We start from the raw sequence: 23,909 nt of genomic DNA, 5'->3' as shown, positions 1-23,909 counted from the left end.
ATTTATTTTAACAGACAAGGATCCATGAATTGGGTAGTACAAAAGGTTTAGGGCTCCACCGAAGGGATGCCAGGGGAAATTTTTATAAGGTGTTTGTGGAAGCAAGACAAAGAAAATATTTGATTGATTAAAATGGAAAGTCCTTAGAGGTTAGTTGGTGGTTTCTAATTGGTAAAGTCTCTATTTAGAGGTGAGTTGGAAGTGTCTAATGGGTTAAGTTCAAGTTTCATTTTACTTTTTACAGTGAGTTGGGTTTCAGTCTGCTAGTAGGAACCCAAGGAGCAGGAGTCATCTCAGTCTAAAGGCTTCCCAATTAATTTTGTTTTTTTTAAACACCTCATTAAAAAGTATACTTCAGAAAAGCCTTGCATTCTGTTCACAAATTGTTAATCCTTTTGATAAAGAGGTACATTTGGAAATGGTACTTAAAGTATCAATATTCAGTTTCAACAATAATTTATTGGGTCTGTTAGGTGTATGCAGTATGCTGTTTCTCATTTATCATTTTGTCTAATTGCAGAGAATAGGGGAACGTGGCCATGCAAACTTGGCCTAATATAAATTTATGAGTGATGTGCTACTAGGGATTCAGCTGGTATGGAAGACTCTATCCTGTTTTAAGAAATTTGTAGGAAACAGAAATACAGTGGGATTAAATATTTGAGATACTCACTTACTCCTCTTTCCCAACATTTTCTGCTATCTACCATTTTTGTCCACCAAGAAAGTTACTGGGGTAATTACTCTCACTGTCCCTAGGGAAAGTTGTTAAGAAAAAAAGAAAATAACTTTGTTTCAGAGTTTCTAAATAGATGCAGACCATATTTTGAAAGACACTGGTGGTGAAACTCAGAGCATAAACTTCTGCATACCATAAAAATAAATGAGCAAGAATCCTTTTCCCAGTTTTGGGAGAGATAACCTAGAAGGAGAATTCAGGTTGGGGAAGGGTGATAATAGAACTTCTCATAAATTTGAGGGTCTGTGAGTAGAGGGGACTTCTGTCTTATAAGCTACTTTCAGTCCCCTTAAGAGCCATGCTCCCTTGGGTCTCAATCATTTTGCTCATGTTGCTTTTACATTCACTTGAAGTGTTTTCGTTCACGTTTCCTCTGGGTAACACTTATCTCTCAATGTGCAGCTCAGGTGTGATTTCTGTTGGAAGGCTTTCCTTTGCTCACTCAGTAGGCCTCAGTTGCCCAAACTCTGCACATTCTTCCCAAAGGTTTTCAGAACTGGTTCTTTAATGGTTTGGGGGAGATAACTTCTTTAGGCTCTGAAGTATATTTTCTAATAAGATTGTTTTTATGTACCTGAGACTTCTGGCTACATCAGGTAGTTTGTAGTAACACTGATTTATGGTGAATGCCTATTTTTGCATGTCTGGAGACTTGGGCCACACTTTATCAGTTTGACTTCTGGGTGGGAGACTGGAGCCTGAGTAACTAAGCTCATTCATGAAGGCACTCCATGCCTCCATGACTAGACTGACCCCCCACCCACAAACAAAACCAAAGAAAACAAAACAAAACAAAACAGAAACCTGGAACGAAAGCTTATGTGGGGTTCTCTGGTTGGCAACACTTCACACCTGTCTCTCCTACAGAGATGTGAGTAACTGTTTCTCTCTTAGATGTGAAGAAAGCCAGAGTTGGGGGAAAATAGGTGAGTTCAGGTTTGGTTGTATAGATGTTGTTTGATTATTTCCTCTTTCCCTCGTCTATAAGCTCCATGAAGGCAGTCAACACTTTTTATTAAAAATATCAATTCTGGTAAGAAACTTCTCACTATGTAAAGTATATATTATCAAAAATTGTTTCAGTAGAAAAATGAAATCAGGGACTTGAGAGTTTTTAGATTAGCAACAACCAAGTTATTTTTGCTGCAGGAATTTCAATAATAAAGGAATTTTGAATATAATTGTATTTAGTTATCAAATGCTAAGAACAATAAATTCTATTAAAACTGACAAAACAAACTTCATTTTCATTACTTTCCACTTTTCCAAAGCCTTTTTCTATTCTTTAAGCTTCGGTCTTGGCCTGGCAATTTTACCTGCCATATCCATCACAGACACCAAAGGTAAACAGAAAAACAAGACATATTCAGGTAAATAAATATGTGAGATGCTAACAGTGTGGCTAGCCATTTCAGAACAGTGGCTCTGTAGCCTATTCTTTATACACATTTTTGAACTCATCTTTAGCTTCCTATCACAATCAAATTATTAGACTGTTGATCATATTATATCCTTGTAAAATTATGAAAATTAGCACTATTGGAGAAATAGCTGCTTTTCATTCCACCAGTAAGATGATATGCTACTTTTAAAATTTGCTCAATTTGAGGGAAACTGCATTTTTTTTTTTTAAAGAAAAACTCAACAGGAATTCTTACAGTCAGCCTTGTATATTAGGACTATGGATAATGTGAAGATATGCACTAAAAGTCAGAATTCCTTCTCTCTAGCAAACCTCCTGACAGTGAGATGGAATAAGCATTATATTTTAGTTTAAACAACATTTGCTGAATGTATGAGACACTGGGCTAGGAGTTGAAATTGCAAAAGTAAATTGTGGGTTAAGTCTGGTACGGGGAGAGACAAACATAATCAGAGAATTAAGAAAAAAAAATATAAATATATATAGTAAAGTGCTATGATAGAATCCATTTTTTTTTCCAAGCTATTGAAGAATTCTAGGAGAGCTTTATGGGAAAGATGGATTTTTAACTGAACCAGAATGACAGGTATGACTTCACCACGTATGAAAGTAGATCTGAGGGTACCAGGGGCCACTGCTGACACAAGTAAGTGTATCCTGTGTGAATGATGCCCCAGAAGTCATGTAATGCAGAGACTGGAAGGAGTGGGGCATTAATCCAGACAGAATAAAGGCAGAGAAATGTAAAATAACAGAGTGTTTCTGGAAATTGAAATCAGTTTGATGTTACTAGATTGTTAAATGAAGTTGGAAAGAGGTAGGATGCGAAACTAGAGGATGGGAGAGTCTATGCTCGGATCTTGGCTGCAGTCTGTGAGCAGTGCAGAACTACTAGGAGGTTCATGCAGGGGAGTGACATGGAGTCTTGATTTTCCAAGACTTGTCATATGGAGTGGAGGATGAATTTAAAGGGGTAATGAAACCAGAGTTTCTCTGCTTCTGCTGGTGGGTGGGGTATACTTAAGCAGCAGGTCTTTACAGCCATGACTGCCATTTTCTTCTTTCTGGATTCTTGTCTTGTGAATTTGAAGATCGAAATCCACAGATGAGGATAAGCGAGTGTAAGAGCAGGATTTATTTAAGTGGGAATAGAAATCGAACTCCTGCAGAGCAAGAGTAGACTCGAGGTGTGTCACTTGAGCATGATGCTTTAGGGGTTTCTATAGCACTCGAGTCAATGCTATTGGTCTGAATTTATGCTAATCGGAGTTTGGAAAAGTACTAACACTACTGACCCAAATTTATGCTAATCAGGGTTTGGGAGAGTAGTAATGCTATTAGTTAATCCTGCCATCCCACTCGGATCTGCCCCACTTCCGTTTTCTCACTGCTCACAGGGAAGTGCAAGGTTGAGGACAGCAGACCATGGATGCTTGGGGACTGTGCTGTGGAGTACCACACAGTGGTGAACCAGGCCACCATGGGGTGACAGGTGGGTGTGTCCTGGCACTCCCTGGCACTGGAGCCTCAGGCCTGCCCCATCATAGGCCTGCATCTGCTTGGTAGGCTTCAAGTGGCTGCACTTCAACCTGCCAGGGCTACCACTCTACTTCCCTGCCACTTCTCTGTGGGGATTGTTGGGCTGTCTGGGTAACTCTGCAACCAAGGAGCCATGTCAGTAGGATCAGAGGACAGGAAAGAGACTATTGCTATAGTTCCAGGAGTCATGGAAATAGAAGGGAGACCAGAGGAGTAGACGAAGGGGATAGAGGGGGAGGGAAGAGGGGCAGTAAAGGGAGGAACTGCAGAATGAAATTGATAAATAATTCTATGTACATATATGAATGTACCACAGTGAATATCACCTTTATGTATATCTATAAAGCACCAATTAAAAAAATGATAAACAAGTAGAAGGAAGACCACTAGAATAGAGGAGGAGGAACAGGGGGAGGGAGGAAGGGAGGGAAAGAGAAAGTACTGGGGACTGAAATGGAGCAAATTATATTCCATGCCTGTATGATTATGCCAAAATGAACCCCACTGTTACATATAACTATAATGCACTAATAAAAATATTTAAGGTAGTTTGAGAACAAATGAGACCTCCTGTTTGTGAATAAAGAGCATGTTAAAGCAAAATGAGGGGCTCTAGTGACAAGTTGAAGCCAGGTGTGAAAACTTAGGGTTCTGTATGTAGTGAGCATTGGACAACAATTTGAATAGTCAGTCATATCAGGTGTTATTTAAAATAAATCAGAGGTAGAGAGATTGAAGGAAGAAAGAAGAGCCAGGATGCTAAGCCAGGAACAAGAACAGAGAGGAGGGATCAGTGTTACAAAAAGATCAGGTAATTCATTGCATTTGAAAGTGGGGTTCAGCTGGGTGCAGTGGCACATGCCTGTAATCCCAGTGGCTTGGGAGGCTGAGGCAGGAGGATCACAAGTTTAAGGCCAGCCTCAGCAACTTAGTGAGGACCCAAGGAACTCGAGAACCCTGTCTCTAAATAAAATACAAAAAAGGGCTGAGGATATGGTTCAGTGATTAAACACCCCTGGGTTCAATTCCTAGTACCAAAATAAGTAAAATAAAAAGAAAGTGGGGTTCAGGTCGCATGCTACAGGTGATTGGATTATCAGGAATGGAGAAGATGGTACTGCCTTTAGAGAAATAAAAGAGACTAATAGAAAAACAGGTTTATAAAGATAATGTCTGGTAAAGGGACCAGGGCATGTTTAAACAGAAGTCTACCTGAGTCTCCATTCTTCTTTTTATTTGTTACTAGTAAGAAGATAGAAAAATAACGAAAAGGGAGGTGGTGTGCATACCAGTTAAGAGTGTGAAGACATCTTGTGTTTAAATTCTTGCTTCAATCTTTACTAGCTGTGTGATCTTGTGCAAATGTTTCAACCACTGTAAGGCTATTTCTCGATGTGTAAAGTAGAAACATAAAGTGTTTGTGAATAGCACATAGCATCCAATAAACCTGGCTGCTATTATTAGAATCACAAAAGGAAGGAAACACTGTGAAATCTAATCAATTACTATGCTAAAAATATAATTCATTCAAAAAATATAATTCATTAGCTCTTTCAGAGGGTTGAAGGATTGGTAAGAAAAATATCAATATTTTATCATTATATTGATAATGATATTTTGTCATGACTATTATAATGTCCCAGGTATGGTTCCTGGTAACCAAGCAAGTGCTACAGATGCCCTGTTGGGCTTACTTAACCTTTAAAAAATGTTTTGGACTAAATCCTTTAGGTCTGACTCTGAACATAAAGGTATGTGATAGACTAATTTGAATCCAGAGAGATCAATGCACAGTGTTAGGATGCTTAATGAAATGTAAAAGTTACAAATTTTCAAGTAAATGGAAACAAGGCTCTGACTTCAACAAAATTCTTCGTCATTTTCTAGTCAAAGCAGCAGAATATTCAAACAAGATAATCTCAAAAGTTTATAAGAATTTCGTATTTGTATACTGACATGTTATTAAAGTGCTGTGATTTTATAATATAAATTAAAGTGTATTTTCAACATTAATAATGATTGATTCAGGCAAGAATCATCAATGAAAGCTAAAACTGGTGGTTGAAAATTTGAGGAATAACAAATTTACATGATCTAAAATTTAACTTCTTTCTATTATTAAACACATTCTTTAAAATCTCTCACCTCAAGTCACTATTTTTCTTTATATTTGTCTTCAATACACAAAATGTTCATCAACTTCAAAAGATTAAAAATGTAATGGAAATCTTATTGTTTAGCAATAAATTCTGCAGCCTTCAGGCAAGGCATAATAGCCCAAGAATTTATTTCCCTCTAGAGGGCGCTTGGGTGCTTCTTAACTCACCTCTTCAGGTTTTGGGACCTCCTTTGTAACTTTAACTGCAAAATGAAACTTACTCTTCACATTTGTAGGTAACTTAATAGATATTTTGGTATGAATGTAACTCCAACATTTTAAACCTTGGGTATCATTTGTTTTCCCTGCAATATTTAAAATAATTACCCAAATGACAGCAATCAGAACTTCCCCCCAAAAGGAATAATAAATAAACAAAGACGTTAAAAAAAAGAGAGAGAAAGAGAGAGAGGGCTGGGGAGATAGCTCAGTTGATAGAGTGCTTGCCTTGCAAGCACAATGGCCCCGGGTTCGATCCCCAGCACCACAACAAAAAAAAAAAAAAAAAAAGAGAGGGGGGAAAAAGTAAAGCATTAAAACTTACTTCCCCCACAAATCAATTGTTTTTGTTTTTCAGCAAACACTTTCAGTCCTGCTTCATTGCAGGTTTGAAAGCAAAACTCTTTTTCTATATGATTCACCTACTCTAGAACCTGTGAATGGGGCAGGAGGTCTAGGATGAGAGGAACTCTCAGTTGCAGACCTGTGGGGCAAGGACTCTTGTAAAACTCGTGATGACTTGATAACCATCAGGTTAATGGTTCTCAAAGTGTGGTTTCCCTACCAGCAGTATCAGCATCAACATCAGCATCATCTGAGACTTGTTAGAATGCTAATTCTTGGGCCCAACCAAGATCTCCTGAATCAGAGCTGGAGGTGGGATCTATCAATCTGTATTCTAACACTTTTTTCTGAGTGATTCTGATTTATGGTAGTTTGAGAATTACTAAGGTGGATACATGGGTATTTTTTTTTTTAACAAAAAAATTTTTGTAGTTGTAGATGGAAAGCATGCCTTTATTTTACTTATTTATTTTGGGTGTGTGTGGTGCTGAGGATCGAACCCAGTGCCTCACCCATGCTAGGCACGTGCTCTGCCACTGAGCTACGGTCCCTCCTAGACACTTGGTTTTACAAGACAAACTACTTTTGAGCAATTAGAGCTCAGGTTTTACTTATAATTTAATAACCAATTTATGATAGATGAGTTCTCTTTGTAAGAACTAGGAGCGGACTTTTCTCCAGGTTGCCCTCAGGCAAATGATAGTCAGGGATAAAGTGGTTTTCTTTCCTTTTTTTTTTAAGGAGAAATACATAAAACTTTATTTTTTAAAAAGCATGAGAAAGAATGCATTTTCTTGTTTTTATTAACAGGTATTAATTGTACATAAATATTAATGGGGTACAGTGTGATGTTTCAACATGTGAGTACAGTGTAGGCTAATCAAATCAGGATTTGCATCCCCCTCCATCACTGCTTTATGTTTGAAGTCTTTGAACTCTTCTCTTTTAGATCTTCATGAAATTTGTAATAGGTTATTGTGAACTATAGCCACCTCACTGTGCTGCTGAACACCAGAAGTGGTTTCTTATTTTTAATAGTGTTTTGGTACCTGTCATTCAACCTCTTTTCTACCTGCTTCAAACTTCTAAAGGAAACTTGTTTTTCACCCATCTAAGCACAGACACCAGCCCCTGGAAAGAAGTTTTGGAAATAGATCACTCACATATAGAAAGGACCAAGAGAGTAAGTGAAGAATTTAGGAGATGGAGTATAGCTTGGTGATTAGATGTAAAGATTTTGCTGTCAGCTTGCCTATTCAAGTAACAGCTCCAGCCAGGTGTAGTGGGAGACAAGGCAGGAGAATCGCATGTTTGAGGCCAGCCTAGATAACTTGGTGAGATCCCACCCCAAAATAAAAAATAAAAATGACTAGGGATAAATAAAAAAGCTCAGTGGTAGAGCACACCTAGGTTTAATCCCTAATATCAAGAGAAGAAAATAAATAAATGAATAACCAGCTCTGTGTGATATTGCAAGTTGCTTTCTCTCTTTGTAATTCAGCTTCCCTACTTGAAAACTGGGAATGATAATGATGATGATGATGATGATGATGATGATGATACCTGTTGTAGTTTGGATCCCCCAAAGTCTCATATGTTAAAGGCTCGGTTGTGAGTCTGTGTTGCTATTGGAAGTTAGGGGAAATATTAGGAGGTGGGACCTAGTGAAAGGAAGTTAGGTCATCCGAGATGTACCTTGAAGGGGTTTTGGAACCCTGGTCCCTCCCTCCTCTCTTTGCTTCCTGGCTGCCTTGGGGTGAGCTGTTTCCTCTGAGTATACCATGATATACTGTTCAACCACAGGCCCAAAGGCAACAGGGCTAACTGACCATAGACTGAAACCTCTGAAACTGTGAGTCAAAATAAATCTTTCCTTCTTTTAAGCTGATTTTCTCAGACATTTTGTAACAGTGATAGAAAGCTGATAGCAATATTATCTCATAAAGTTGTTATGAATCAGACAAGATTGCTAACACACTTAGCTAATCCCTGGCACTGTATGTGTTTAAAAATACTGTGCTCTGCATTAAGCTCAAAAACCTTAACACCGTAAAAACAAATAACCCATTTATTTATTGATATAAACAGACAAAGGAACTGAACAGGCACTTCACAGAAGCAGTATGAATCGTCAACAAATATATGAAAAAAATGTTTAATAGCTCTAGAAATTAGAGGAATGAAAATTAAAAGTATGCTGAGATTCCGTTTCACCCCAGTCAGAATGGCTATTATCAAGAATACAAGTAACAATAAATGTTGACAAAGATGTTGGAGGAAAGGTATGTGCATACACTGCTGGTAGAACTGCAGATTGATGCAACCACTCTGGAAAGCAGTATGGAGATTCCTCGGAAAACTTGGAATGAACCATCATTTGACCCAGTTATCCCATTCCTTGGTTTATACCCAAAGGACCTAAAATCAGCATACTATAGTGATACAGCTACATCAATGTTTATAGCAGCCCAATTCACAATAGTTAAGCTATGGAACCAACCTAGATGCCCTTCAACAGATAAATGAATGAAAGAAATGTGATATATATGTGTGTGTGTGTGTGTGTGTGTGTGTGTGTGTGTGTGTATACGCACACACACACACACAATGGAATATTATTCAGCCATAAAGATGAATGAAATTATGGCATTTGCTGGTAAATGGATGAAACTGGAGACTATCATGTTAAATGAAATAAGCCAATTCCCCCAAACCAAAGCCCAAATATTCTCTCTGATATGCGGATGCTAACACACAATAAGGGGTGGCGGGGAAAAATAGAAGTACTTTGGATTAGATAAAGGGGAATGAAGGGAAGAGAGAGGGGATGGGAATAGGAAAGACAGTAGAATGAATCTGACACAATTTTCCTATGTTCATATATGAATATGAATGCCGTCAGGAGCCTCATTTTTTCATATATGAATATATGAACAGTGAAACTCCACATCATGTACAACTGTAAGAGTGCAATCTTAATTGGAATAAGTTATACTCCATGTATGTATAATATGTCATAATGTATTCTATTGTCGTGTATGTCTAAAAAGAACTAATAAAAATTTTTTTAAAAATACTGTGCTCTGTACAGAACTTATACTCCTACCAGCACAATCCTATCTTCTTTGGTCTATCTTCTTTCTGATTATTATGGGAAATTTTTAAATGTAAACATTCTCCATCACATTTACCTAGGTGACAGATGTTCTAAGAGTTCCTTTGGAATCAGATGGGCCTTCAAATATTAATCCCGGCTCTTCCACTTAATAGGTGTCTGACTGAGCAAATTACTTGACTTCTTCTTAAATTCCACTTTCTTTTTCATTTGTAAACTGGACTATGATAAACATCTCATTGGGTCAGCATAAGTGAAAGAAACACAGAGGGAAATTGTGGAAATTAAGTACCATTATCTCTCTATTCTAGGCAAAAAGAGTATAGGATAGTGCTTGGCAAATAATAGGGATCAATACATATTAGCTCCTTTTCTTTCCCAGCTTTATACATTTGAGTATTCATTGTCCTCGTAAAAGGTCAAAGTGAATTATGTATGTTCTTTCACTGTTTGCTTCCAGATTCACACTCCAGCTTCTATACTTTGGGGAGAGGGTTCAACTTCCCCTCCTTTTCTCACACAGGGGCCTTTGGGTCACATTTTCTATTCTGACCCTCTCCACCAGGTCAACAAAGCTTATGTTTTTCTTCGTAGAAAATTTGGAACATTCAATAAAGCATAAAGGAGAAAACATCACCAGTCTCTCCAGAAGAAAGCATCATTAATATTTTGGTGTATTTCTTGCTAGACATTTTCCCTTTTATGTAAAAAAAAAATTGCTATCATAGAATAAGACTGAGGTTGATATGATTATCTTGACTGGCCATGTCTCTTTCTGGCTGGGGATGCTCTGTCTTTTCTACCCCTTCCTCCTATCCTTCTCATCTCTGATGCTTCGGATAAGGTAATGCCTCCCTGTTGGCAATTTTTGAAGCAAGCTGCTCTCATTCTAGAGTATTCCTCTCAACCAGTGACTATATATTTACTTTTGTGATTATGTGAGTAGTATCTGTCTCCACAATTGAACTGTAAGTAGCAGGAGAGTAGGAACCTTGTCTAGCTTACTCATAACTGCATGTCAAGTACCAGCACAATGCTGGACACACAGTGTGTTCTCAGCACATACTTTTTGAAAGAGCAAGTAAATAAATGAAAAAAAAATCTCTATTTTCTTTCTGTTATTGGGGATTGATCCCAGGAACACTCTACCACAGAACTATATCCCCCAGCCCTTTTTATTTTTTAATTTTGATTCAGTGTCCTGCTGAGTCACAGAGGCTGGTCTCAAACTTGGAATTCTCTTGCCTCAGCCTCCTGAGTATCTGGGATCACAGACATGTGCCACCATATCCAGGTAAATGAAAAAAATCTTGTAGTATCATATTAAATGACTGATTTTAACTGATTGATGGCAGGGGCATAAACGAGAAGTTCCCTCAGGATTTCTGATAGCTCCATGGATTTTTGAAGCAGCCTTTTAGGATGGGAGGACTCCATAGAACCAGGAGATTCACATTCTCTTTTTTGCTCTGCCAGTTACTCTGATATTCAGCAAGTCACTGGCCATCATGGATCCTCATTTTCTTTATCTGCTCTTCTTCTATCCTAGGGAACATCACATATCGAATGAAATAATACATGGGAAAGCTCTTTTCACCTGGTAAAGGGCCATATAAGTATGCAGAGGAAACCTTTCAAAAGACATTTGCTTGATTGATAGAGTTACCTGCAAATTCTTTTCCCAAGATCATTTCACATTTCAAAGATTATAAGTTAGAAATAATTGTGAGTCTGAATGTTTTAAGTAGCCAGATACATCAACTGCTATTTTATTCCTTAAAAGTAGACATTGTAGAGTTTGTTTCAGTTTTGTATTAAAAATTGCAATAAATAATTATGTTGTGACAACACAAACTAAGTTTTATGTGTCTTTCAAATTTCAATAGGTTGATGCTGTCAAAAAATAATTTGACTGACTGATCAATGAATGTAAATTAAATAGATCATTTAAAAAATCTTAGTTTTTGAATATACTGTGATATGTGATATGATAATTTTTGGAGTTTCCAAAATAGAGATAATATCTTTGTGTTGTGATTTGTGTTCATATATGTAGGCAGGATGAAGATGTAGCTCAGTGGTGGAGTTCTTGCCTAGCATGCCAAAGGACCTGAGTTCAATCCCCAGCACCTAGTGAAAAATACGGTGATTTTATCTTCGAAACCAAAGATGAGTTGCCCTGAGGACCACCTACAGAGAGTAGGATTTAGAGAGGAGAATGATATCTTAATTTTTAGTCATCCAACCAGACAATCTGATTCCAGTGCCTATGAGAGTAAGGGAATGGAGAATTCAAGTGAGATAATGAGGCTGAGAAATGAGGCAGAGAAGCATCCTATCCCCACCTTGTGGCATAGCAATACTACGTGGGTTTCCCAAGGGTTGAGAGACAACCAGGGAATGTAGTTAGACTTGAGCTTACTTGCCAGTATTCTACTCAAGAGGCTGTGGTCTTAACACCAGGAATAGCAATGGAGGGGGCAGTAGGACAGCAAGGTGGGGACTGGTATTTCCTTAACAGGAAACTCTACCCTAGGGAGACCCTATAGGAGTCCATAGAGAACTCTCACAGATACCTGATGGAAGGGCCAGTGTTGGGGTGCCTGCCACACACAGACTGGTCAACAGCATCGGCCAAGAGAAGACCATAACTGCAGCACTGAAGAGAGAGGAGACCCTTGTCCATTTTTATCTCTGCATCTAGTACAAGTCCCCATCCAAATGCTGCAACTCCACAGGGAATAGGATCCCCTACCCCTCCTCCATTTCAGGCACTCACCCCAGTGCCTGAGCTACATTCAGGATCAGAGGAGCTAAAAATGAGGTTTTGTACAACTTTGGACTTCTTACTAAGGAAGTCATTTCAAAACTGCCATTAAAAGATGAAGGGAGATTCAGCAGAGCAGGCTTAAGATAGTAACAGGTAGAAAGATAGGAATTTTGTATTTGTACTCCACTGAATCAGGCTGCTTAGAATGAATATTACAAATGTATTATTACGTATGGATAGCACATATGCATAGTGAAATACGCCTCATAATCATAGTTTATCTGGACAACTTTTCATCCTTTTGAAATATGCAGAAAGTTTTATGGGATGATGTTATTAGGAATCAAGTAACATCTTCAAAATTCTTCATTAATGTTTACCCAAGTGATGATATTCAGAAAACATGGGCCAACAAAGAAGGTAAACCTTTATTTTCTTCTGATTTTTCCTTTTGCCATTTTATGTACCAGGATTAATATATGTTATTTCCCAACCAGATAAGTTTACCTGTTCATAATGTCTTGACTGACAGACTGACAGATTTAATCAAACAAGCAATATTTAATGAGTGCCTTTTCCAATAACTACCATAAGAATTAGAGTATATACAAAGGTCCCTACTTTCAGGACAGTTACAATTTAGATAAACATATCCTCACTAAAGACAGGGCAGGGATAAGTGCCAAATGAATTGGAAGTGATAGCACAAGTATTGTATGAATCTAGAAAACATAGAGACCTTCTTGCACTGGTTGCAAGTCAGAAAAGACAAGACTTAAATGAGGCCATAAAGGATGGGTAAGTAGGAAGAGACTAAAAAGCTGTACATGAGTAAATGGGAAGAGATCTGGGGAGTTTGGAAGTTGCACATGGAGGCATTGGGTCCCCTGAAACAAAGTCTGCATCATCACACTTTAAGCCCAAAGGACTTAAAATCAGCATACTGCAGTGACACAGCCACATCAATGTTTACAGCAGCTCAATTCACAGTAGCTAGATTGTAGAACCAATCTAGATGCCCTTCAACAGATGAATGGATAAAGAAACTGTGGTATATATACACAATGGAATATTATTTAGCCATAAAGAAGAATAAAATTATGGCATTTGCAGGTAAATGAATGGAGTTGGAGAATATCATGCTAAGTGAGATAAGCCAATCCCCCAAAACCAAAGGCTGAATGTTTCTCTGATAAGTAGATGATAATAAATAACAGGGGTGGGGTAAGGGAAGAATGGAGGAAGGATGGATTGCATAGAGGAAAATGAGGGGTGGAGAGGGGGTAGTGGGGAGGAAAGGTAATGGAATGAGACAAACATCATTACTCTATCTTCATGTATGATTACACAAACGGTGTGACTCTATTTTGTGTACAAGGAGAGAAATGATAAGTTGTACTTCATTTGTGTACAATGAAGCAAACAAAAAGTAGTGGAAAAATCTTTTAAAAAAGGGGGAACATTTATTGGTTCAGGAAACTTAAAGAGAACTAGAGGCAGAGTGGGCAGGAGTAGATAACTTAGGGTTATAGGTCTGATTTTTCTGTGGTCCTGAGAGCCCTCTCTTCACTTTTAGTCTGGTCTTTTTTCTTGGTTGCAAGAGGGTTCCCCAGATGCTTTCATTAACTATTGCTGCATAAATGTTACTCCCAAACTTAAAAGATTAAACAACAAGCATTTATTGTCTCTGTGTCCATGTATCATGAATTGAGGCATGGCTTAGCTGAATGACTCTTCACAGGTTGTAATCAGGATGTCATCCAGGGCTGGTTATCTGAAACTTTATTGGACCCCATGAATCCACTTTCAAGCAACTCATGCAGCTGTGGGGGAGGCTTCAGTTTTGTCATACAGACCTTCCTGTACAGTTTCTTATGACATTCCTGCTGGGTTCTCCCAGAGTAAATGATGAGAAAGGGGGAGTGAGAGAGCCTAATGTGTTATGATGAGCCTCAGAAATGACTTATGATCACTTCTGCCCTATTTTGTTGATCATATGGACCAACCCTGCCAATTCTGGTACATTGTAAAGAGAGGGGTTATTCAAAGGTATAAAACATCAGGGGATGAAATCATTGGGGGCATTTTGGAGGTAGGCTACCACACCTGGCCTGTGTGATTCCTTGCTTATATCCAGAGGAAGTAGCTTCTCTTTACCACTCAACAAAATATCTCAGATTTTCTCTGAGATTTTATGATCCTTAAACCATGGTGGCTGGGAGAATAGCAGCTCCTGAATCACTTAAATCTTGGTTATGACTCAATATCTGTTGGAAGGGGATAGGCTGACTGACTTGAAAAATTAGGATATGCCTAGAGCTAGAGATGTGAATTACTGCTACTCAAACAGCAAAGTTGATCTACAGAAAGGGGCAGATAATATGTTGAGTCCTCTACAGTCTGTCTTAGACTACTCAGCATCCTCACATACCCACCCTGCTACCTGAACACCTTGCTGTAAAGGAAGATGACCCAAAATTGAATTCAAGCTCAAGTCCAGGATCTCTGGGTATTGTCTCTTCTTCCTCATTAGGTCTAACGCTTAACAGTCTAGTTATTTAAAGAGTCCACTTCTAACACAACCCAGTATAAAATTGTAGAGAAAGAACAAGATAATGTCAATAAAACTCCCACTGGAAAAAGACAGACTGAAATACTATACACAGTTTTTCCTGGTCAACAGCAAATATCATGTCCTACTGGATAGGATGTTCCCTGCCCTGTTTGGAAGACAGAATATGGGTAGAGAGGACAGAAAGTGAGATGCAGTCATTAACTGCTGCCAGATTGGGAGGGCCTCTGGAACTTTAGCCTGTAGGCAATGGAGAAGGAAAATCATTGAAGGTTTTTGAGTAGGGTAGTGACATGATCGAAATTTCTCTGGAAAACTTAATTTGGAGGCACTATGCAGTATAAATCCATAAATCCCCTTAAAAGAATGTCCTGGGGACAAGTTTCCTCACATAAACTGAAAGTGATGCTTGAAAAAGCAATGCTAACAGATTCCACAATAAAAGTCCATGTATAACCCAGGCCTGTCTCTTTCCAAATAGAAATTATAAGTTGTTTCTAGGCACCTACAGGGAACAAACAGGGTGGTTCATATTGTAGCACTTCCCTGGAGTTAGTTCCAAACTAGAATGAGTAAGCTTTTAAGCTCTTTAGAAAAGGGTTGTAATAAAAGGTAGATTTTGTAGGTAGTGAGTAACTGGGACTAAGTTTAAGTAGCATATTAAGAAAGAAATTACTAGGGAAAGTATTTTTGGATAACAATAACCCTCACTTTCCTGTGTGTAGTAAAGGAAATAATAAAGAAAAAATTGCTTAAATTATTTTATTAGAGCAGTCTTATGCAAGTTAGTCAATTAAAATTTTGTGTGAGCTGTGAAGCATCAGTACTTTAAAAGAGAGGTTGTGTGGTAAGGGAAGTTGTGGACCTGGAGTACCATCTGCTGTTGTGAGGGACTTTTGATAGTTCAGAGTATGAAGAAACCTCCTCTTCCTAGTGATAAAGCTTTGGTATTTCTCCTTGGATAGCCTGGAAGGAATCCAGGATGGAACATGGTTAAAAACAAACAAACAAAAAAAAAAAAAACTATTCCTCTTTGAAATTTCAGATATTAAGATTTAGTTTGCACTTGACTTATTCCTGAGAAATGTGATTGAAATACATCCCACAATAAAGTTGTGTTATTTCTCTAGTCTACAGACTTGAGTATGGGTGAGTGAAATGTATAAAAGAAAACATTTTTTGAGGTAGGAATAGATTCATCATTGAGTTTCCCTGCCAAATTCAGAATTAGATAGTGGAAAAATTCTATTTATTTTGGGTTTGTGAATCTGCCAGCAAACTGTTGAGAAAAATAAAGACAAGCCAGATGAGGACTTGGGTTATGGAATGAACCATAGATGATATATGACTGAAGTTTTTAAGAGAAGAATATACTTTTTCCTACTTTTGTTGCCTGGTTTTAGACTCCTTAATAACTTTGATTTGCAGCATCCATTTCTGTTGTACTAACTAGCAGCAAAGTGGAAAAGTCTGTATACTGCAGTGTTGAAATCAACCTTAAGGGTCAGGAAATTGAAAATTTCACATTTCCATAGTAACACTAATTTAGTCAGATCACACATGTTGTTTCTGAGCCATTAGTTTACTCTTATGATGTTAAAAGAACGTAATATTTACTCTGTAATGTGGTTAAGTTAATGTTACAATGAAAAACAATTTAATATTTTGTGCATGCACATTTGAAATCCTTTTTTATGGTAGGTTTGAAATCTGATTGCTTATACTATTTTGGAAAATACAAAAATGTTATAACAGTCCTTTAAAAAGTTTCTGAAGATAATTAAACAGGAAATCATGATTATCACAACTTAGAAAGATTATAAGATAAAGATGAACAAGATTTCAAAAGTTTCCACTAGAACTTTCTGCTGACTTTTTTTTTTTTTTAAATGGGTGTCTCTGTTTTTCTGCTGACTTTTTTTTTTTTTTTTTTTTTTTTTAAATGGGTCTCTCTGTTTCCCAGGCTGGTCTTAAACTCATAATCTTCCTGCCTCAGCCTACTGAGTACCTGAGATTACAGGCATATGCCATCATGCTTAGCTTTTGCCAGATTTTATAAATAATTTATTTGATCTTTCAAATAAGTGGCTTTGACTTGATCTGATTAACATTTTTGCAATTATCCCATGGTCTATGGTACACCCTTGATGTCTGTTAAGGATTGGTCCCAAGTCTTTTTGTGAATTCCCAAATTTATGACTACTATGCTTTTTTGGCTGACTTTTCAGGCCCAAGAACCCTTTCCCTCCCTAACTTCTTCGGAGTTGCTACAAAGATAATGAATGATTCATAGAAAGGACAAATCTACCTTTTCCCTGGGCCCTCTTCTGGTGCAAACACTAGGCATATCTTCTTTATTGGCTCTCACATACCAGTCTCCTATTGTGTGGTTCAAATTTGCTTCTTAGTAAAATGACAAAATGGAACATGTCATATCTTGGAGGCCATTCATGATTATCACATTGATTTTCAGCTGTTAAACAACATTACAATCCTGGGATAAATCCCACTTGGTCACAGTGTCTAATTCTTTTTATATGTTGCTGGCTTTGGTTTGCTAATATTTTGTGGAGGCTTTTTCTATCTATATTCACAAATGACATTAGTCTGTTGATTTCCTTTGATACTCATGAATATCAAGAGTATATACTCTCTACCTAAACTCCCATTCAGTCCACCAAAATTAATGAGAACAAATCTAATCAAAAAGACAATTATGCTTTTTCATATTGTGAGTATTAATACAACTTATTGAGTTGACTGGATTGTTCATTGCTTATCTCTCTGGTAAGCAACACCAAGGGATTACATTAATTCAAGGAGTATTTATGGAATGCCCATTAAGCTAGCCTTGGGTTACTAGCTAGGTACTAGGGGTGTATTAATAAGTAATGACTAGTAGTAGTTGCAGCCGAGTAGCTCCAAGTTTCATGATGAGTGAGAATATGTGGATGTGACTCCTATCTCTTCTCCCTAACCTGTAGGGCACAGGCAAATTACTTCACTTCAGTTTCCTCATCTGTGAAATATGTCTACTAATAGCATATAGTTCATAGGATTACTGTGAAGATTAAAAAATACCCATAAATTGTGCTTAGCGCTTAGTAATCACTAGATACAGTTTAGTTACCATTAGCTATTATTATTATTTCTTGTTTTTCATGTGCCAGAAATTAGATGCAATTTTTCATTTATTACTCCTAATAATCTTATTGAGGAGGTTAGTTTTACCTCCATTTTTAGAGCTGAGAAACTGGAGCTCAGAGAGGTGAACTTCCTGATATTGCCAATATGGTGAAACAGAATTCACCTCCAGAATATGCTTAACTGCCAAGCAGAACTCAAGTACTTTACATAGCCTTTCCCTGGCTTAAAAAAACTTTCACCTAGTTTTTCCAGGAAGCACTGTCCAATAACCAGCTTAGATTCTTCAAAGTTTCCAGTGGAGATCTTTTGGTGCCATATACCAATGATATGTTCTCCTAAAGTCATTTTTTAAAAAGTCTAAACCGAATTTCATTTATTGTGCTTGAACTCTTGTTTCTTCTGTTTCTTCCTTAGTATAGAGAAGAAACATACCCATCCATATGGCAACTTAGATTCAATACATTCCAGTATTTTCTCCTTTATTTATTCAGAAGATTCATTGTTCGATGTGGGGAAAACATATGTGAAAGCTCCCCCCCCCCCCCCCCCCCCCCCCCCCCGGATTTCTCTTCAATGTTAAAAAGTTCAGCTAAGGGGCTGATAGTTTTGCTGCTTATTTTGATTCTCTTTTCTGCCCTTGATTTTGACCCTCGTTTCAACATTACTTTTTGGGAGAAAGGTACAAATTATATAAAAAAAAGTCTTGCTTTTTTCTAGACTGCTTTTGTAAGGTTAAAAGGCTCAGCAAAGGATCTTTTGTTGCCTCTTTGTACCCTTTTCCTGCACTTGATTTTGATCCTTATTTGATGAGATATTATTTTCCAGGGTCTTCTGACCACCTGTTTGTGGATTAGGTCCCCGCTTTGCTGTGGTTTTTAAATCCCTCAGTTTCCACACCACATGAAGTTCACATGAGGTCATGAGAAGGTAGGAAAAGGGTCAATAAATATGAAGCTCAAGGTGTAAACATTTAGGGTCAAAATTAGTGCACAATTTTTGTGTAGAAGTAGTCTTTGTATAGTTAAATAAGTCATAATTTGGGGGGAAAAGATAATAGGAATTTCAGATGTTGAGGCATCAAAAGAAAGGAGTTAAGTAGACTAAGGCATACAGAAATGGTGGCAGGGTGGCCATTGTGTTTCCTCCTAGGGACATCCAGGGATTAACAATAATCTTACGTGCCCTTCAGGGTGATTGATATTGTAGGAAAAAACTTACTTGTTAAAGAGAAGAAATTATTCAAATATTTCTTTCTTACTATGAAGGACTCTTATTAGGGAATGTTTTTAAGCCTGGATCAGGGGATTCAGCTTGTTTTCGCTCTCTAAAGAAAGCCTTAAGAGTAATATATACTCAGAATCGAAGTTTTTGTGAAAGTTGGGTGAATACCTGAAAACAGACAACTTTCTGATTTAAAAATATTTTAAAGGAAGAAAATTCCAGTGTGTACCGAGTATGAAACAAAGATGATGACCCACCCAGTGGCCAGATACGTTTTCCTGAGGGATTTCCTTGTGTTTATTCCGCTAGCATTTTTTCATTCCTGAGTTTTGGGGTGGCCCTTCTGTGAAGAGTTTCCTCATCCCAGCTGTCATGATGTTTAATCTAGAGTTGCCAACTTCTGATCTGGCGGTTCCAAGACACAGGGTGAGGAAAGCAAAGCTTTCCAGTATTTGTGAATCCTGTCCCCCGCCCGTGTTGAAATTAGTGCTTAAAACTTTGGTCAGTCCTGAGTTATTTTCAACCCCAGCTTCATCTTCTCGCTTTTCCAGAATAGCAGAACAATTACTAATGGTAAAGGCTCATGGGCATGTCCAGAGTTCAAATTACTTATGCATCATACAAACTCCAATTAATTTCTCTTTTCCTTTTCTATTTCTCCCTTCTCTTCTACTCAAGTAAATTGTGATTTTTTTGTGTGTGTGAAATATTTACTTTGTTTTCAAGATAAAAATGAGATTATAGTTCTTATACTAAGTAGTGTGCTTTTTCCCCCCCCTCCCCTTAGGAAAAACAGGATAATCTTTTAACAGGCTAACCATCTGGTTTTGATCCTAATGTTAGTGCATGGGATGGCTTGAACCTTCATATAAGGGAATTCATGGCTTTTCATTTTTGAAATATAAAAGGATGGTTGCTCTTGGCTTCCTCCTCCCCTGGGCCCGATTATTTCATGTTAAGGAGGAATGGTCCTGACTGGTTCCATGTTTTATGCCTGGTCTGCTGCAGGACAAGGCAGAGAAGAAAGTAGGCATAAGAAGAATTAGTACTTGAAGGCAGATTGCAGGGTACAAATTTAGAAGAAACAGCCCTTTTCCCAAATATAAATTTTACAGTACTATAACAGGCTGCTTTTTTTCTGTGACTTTCTTTCTCTGACAATGGAATGTATTTAGGAGATCAAATGGTGAAGTAGGAAAATTATGTTCTTTGGGCCTCTGCTCTCCCAACTGTTTTGTACAATGTGGCGGGTCTCACGTGGCTTTGTTTAAGGACCACACCCTCAGAACCCCCACAGATTTGCTTTTAGGCAATACCAATGCTTTGAGTCTTTTCTTCAACCTTATTTTCTATGATAAGAATGGATGTCCACTGACCTGAAATAGTTTAGTGTCACCTTTCCTTATATGTATCTGTTCCCAGCTATGCACAGCTGGTTAACTTTTCTGGACAATAATTAGCATAGATATAATATTTCATACTTTAATAATAGAAATATTTCAGAAAATTCCTTATCCCCAAAGAAACTCTTTTAATATGACAAATTAGTGGACATTAGATGATGTCAGGCTAATTAAACCCATCTTTTCATATTGCTTCACAGGTCCCTTTGGGCTCTTTTTTCTGGGGTCAGGCAGGCCTTCTGATGTCCTTTAGGATATTGTGTATAAGGTCAAAGTTGTCTTTGAATTTTCACTTTCTTTCCATTGAGAAACATTCATATTACATTCATTGAAAGGTCTTTATGAAACCTTCAAAGAAAAATGCAGATTTGTAACAAAGGAAGGATAAGTTCTTATTTGAAAAATATTTTAACCAAAAATATAAAGATCAAATAGCATCCTCAATATTTCACAGCAGTCTAAATAAGAAAAATCCAGACTCTTGTATTTTTTTTGCTATATTATTCTAAGTCTATTTTATGCTTGGCAACAAATTCTCTTGTTTGTCTCACCTCATCTGCATTATTTGTCTTTGTTTTGGAAAAAAAAAAAAAAAAACCTTCCTTCTAACTAGAAAGTAAAAGAGTTGAATTTCTGATAAAGTTGTTTTATTTTGCTTTAAAGAAGAACAGTAGGAATCTCCATTTGATAGAGTGGAGAATATTTAGAATATCTGAGTCACGTTTATGTTATTTTATTGACATTGTATTTTGACTTATCCTTCAAATATCAAGTATGATGGAATCCTTAATCAATAGCAGTTTGCATTTTTAAGTATTGATCCTTTGGGCCTATGTGAAGCTGAAAAAAAAATTAGTAAAAACCTTTTATTGAAGTTTGTGTTGAGTTTATTTGAATATTTGAATATTTGACTTATAGACTAGAGATGACTTTGAATTTTTGGATTCACAAAAAATATACTTTGTCTATCATATACTGATTTTGTAAAACTGAATTTCTAAGAACTAAAGAAAATAATTGTTTAAAAAATATTTTTTTAGCTGTAGATACCTTCATTTTGTTTATTTACTTTTATGTGGTGCTGAGGATCAAACCCAGTGCCTCACACATGCTAGGCAAGCACTTTACCACTAAGCCACAACCCCAGCCCAAGAAAATAACTTTTAAATATTCAAATGTACTTCATAAATTGTGTACCCATAGAAAATTTAATTATTTTATTTAGGAGCTACATAGATCAAAATATTAAAAATATTTTTGGTTTGTTTACTCATTTTCAGTTTTCAAAATAAGTGTAATTGGAAACAGCTGCCTTCAAATTATTTTTGACAACTCTTCACTTTCAAATCTAAAATGGATAATGTTAAGAAAATGGAAATTGTCTAATTGTCTAATTATGATTTTTCCTAGAGTATATGTTCAGATTTCTGCTCTGTAAATTAGAACTTTTTCATGTATTTGTTGATCACCTGTATATCTTCTTCTGCGAAGTGTCTGCCCAGTTCCTTAGCCCATTTGTTGACTGGGTTCTTGGTATTTTTGATGTAAAGTTTTTTAAGTTCTTTATAAATTTTGGAGATTAGTGCTCTGTCTGAAGTGTGCAAAAAGATTTTCTCCCACTCTTATAGGCTCTCTTTTCACATTATTGGATTGTTTCCTTTTCTGAGAAAAACCTTTTTAGTTTGAATCTATCCCATTTATTGATTCTTGATTTTATATCTTGCACAATGGGGGTCTTGTTAAAGAAGCCTGATCCTAAGCCAACATGATGAAGATTTGGGCCCATTTTTTCTTCTATTTGGTGAAGGTTCTCAGGTCTAATTCCTAGATCCTTTATCCATTTTGAGTTGAGTTTTGTGCAGGGTGAGAGATAGGGGTTTCATTTCATTTTGCTGCATATGGATTTCCAGTTTTCCCAGCACCATTTGTTGAAGAGGCTATCTTTTCTCCATTGTATATTTTTGGCACCTTTGTCTAGTATGGAATAACTGTATTTATGTGGGTACGTCTCTGTGTCTTCTATCCTGCACCATTGGTCTCCCTGTCTATTTTGGTGCCAATACCATGCCGGTTTTGATACTATTGCTCTATAGTAGAGTTTAAGGTCTGGTATTGTGATACCTCCTATATCACTCTTCCTGCCCACGATTGCTTTGGCTATTCTGGGTCTAATGTTCTTCCAGATAGTACCATAGTTTTAAAGAAAGACATTTGCTGTGGCTTCCCCATTTTTGTAAATTGGTTAGCTTTATTTGGCTATTTTATACATTTTAACAGATTTCACTCTTCTTTGGTATGATTAAAATGTGGTAGAAGACAAATGAAATATTTCTCTGCCCTTTTAATCTTGTCTTCAAGCTACACTTAACTTTCTTTTCATTTTTGAAGCAGATTAATAATGTGATTTGTTGTTATCAAGAGATTTAAAAATTTCCCATAGTTTAATAACTTACGTGACCAAATAAGTACATTTATTTTCCTAGTTTTAGGATTAACTTACTGCAAACTAAATGAGCTCTTGTTTAAATTTAGAAATTATAAAACGATCGGAAATATTTTTTAAATTATCAGTTCAATTTAAGATTCTGTATTACAACTTTTTATTCTAAATTTATCCCTACAGCACTTCTAAGTTGTTTTAGCAAATTAAAAAGAAATGCTGCATGCCTTTCATTTTCTTCCTTAAGCAGAATCTGGCCAAGACCAGAGGCAAGATAAGCAAAGGTCCTTCCTTAACATACATTTGAAAGAATAGGAATACTTATTTCACCGCTCGAGCTAGGATTCCATTCCTCTGCATGAAATTACATAACTCATCGAGAATTGGGCTCCAGAGAACTTTGACTTCCATGGCAACGTGGTACAGCATAAAGTATACTGGGCTGTGGGTTGATGTCCTGATGTTTCCCACGTTGCTTTCCATTAAGTCATTTTCTCTGGGTCTCATTTCTCCCCCCACCATGCATATACTGAGAAGGATGAATATGATGCCTTTCCTGGTTTTGCTTTCTCTTATAGTTTAGAATATTTGCAATACAATCTACAACTGACCCACTCTCATGTTCCCTACACTAGCCTCAAGCATTTTGCTTCTTCCTCAAGGTCCACCCTTTAACACAACCACATTCACTGACTACAGATGACTTTGAGAGCAATGCAAATAGTATATCATGAGAGTGAAACAGGGGGTATTGCAATACCAGAACTTCAAATATACTACAAATCAATACTAACAAAAATGTCATGGTATTGGTACCA

The 23,909-nt window shown here is 37.0% G+C and overlaps 1 long non-coding RNA gene across 3 annotated transcripts in view; it reads left to right on the top strand.

Moving 5' to 3' along the window:
* Nucleotides 1-23,909, top strand: part of LOC306643914 — a 74,741-nt gene that overhangs the window by 15,419 nt on the left and 35,413 nt on the right. For all 3 annotated transcript variants that reach the window (XR_013759117.1, XR_013759118.1, XR_013759119.1), the window contains exon 2: nt 10,736-10,832. This is a non-coding gene — a long non-coding RNA (uncharacterized lncRNA). The remainder of the gene's footprint in view (nt 1-10,735; nt 10,833-23,909) is intronic.

The sequence above is a fragment of the Sciurus vulgaris genome, assembly GCF_902686455.1.
Source record: "Sciurus vulgaris genome assembly, chromosome: 14".
Taxonomy (NCBI): domain Eukaryota; kingdom Metazoa; phylum Chordata; class Mammalia; order Rodentia; family Sciuridae; genus Sciurus; species Sciurus vulgaris.
Note: the sequence above shows the minus strand (reverse complement) of the source record. Positions and strands in the feature narration are given on the sequence as shown.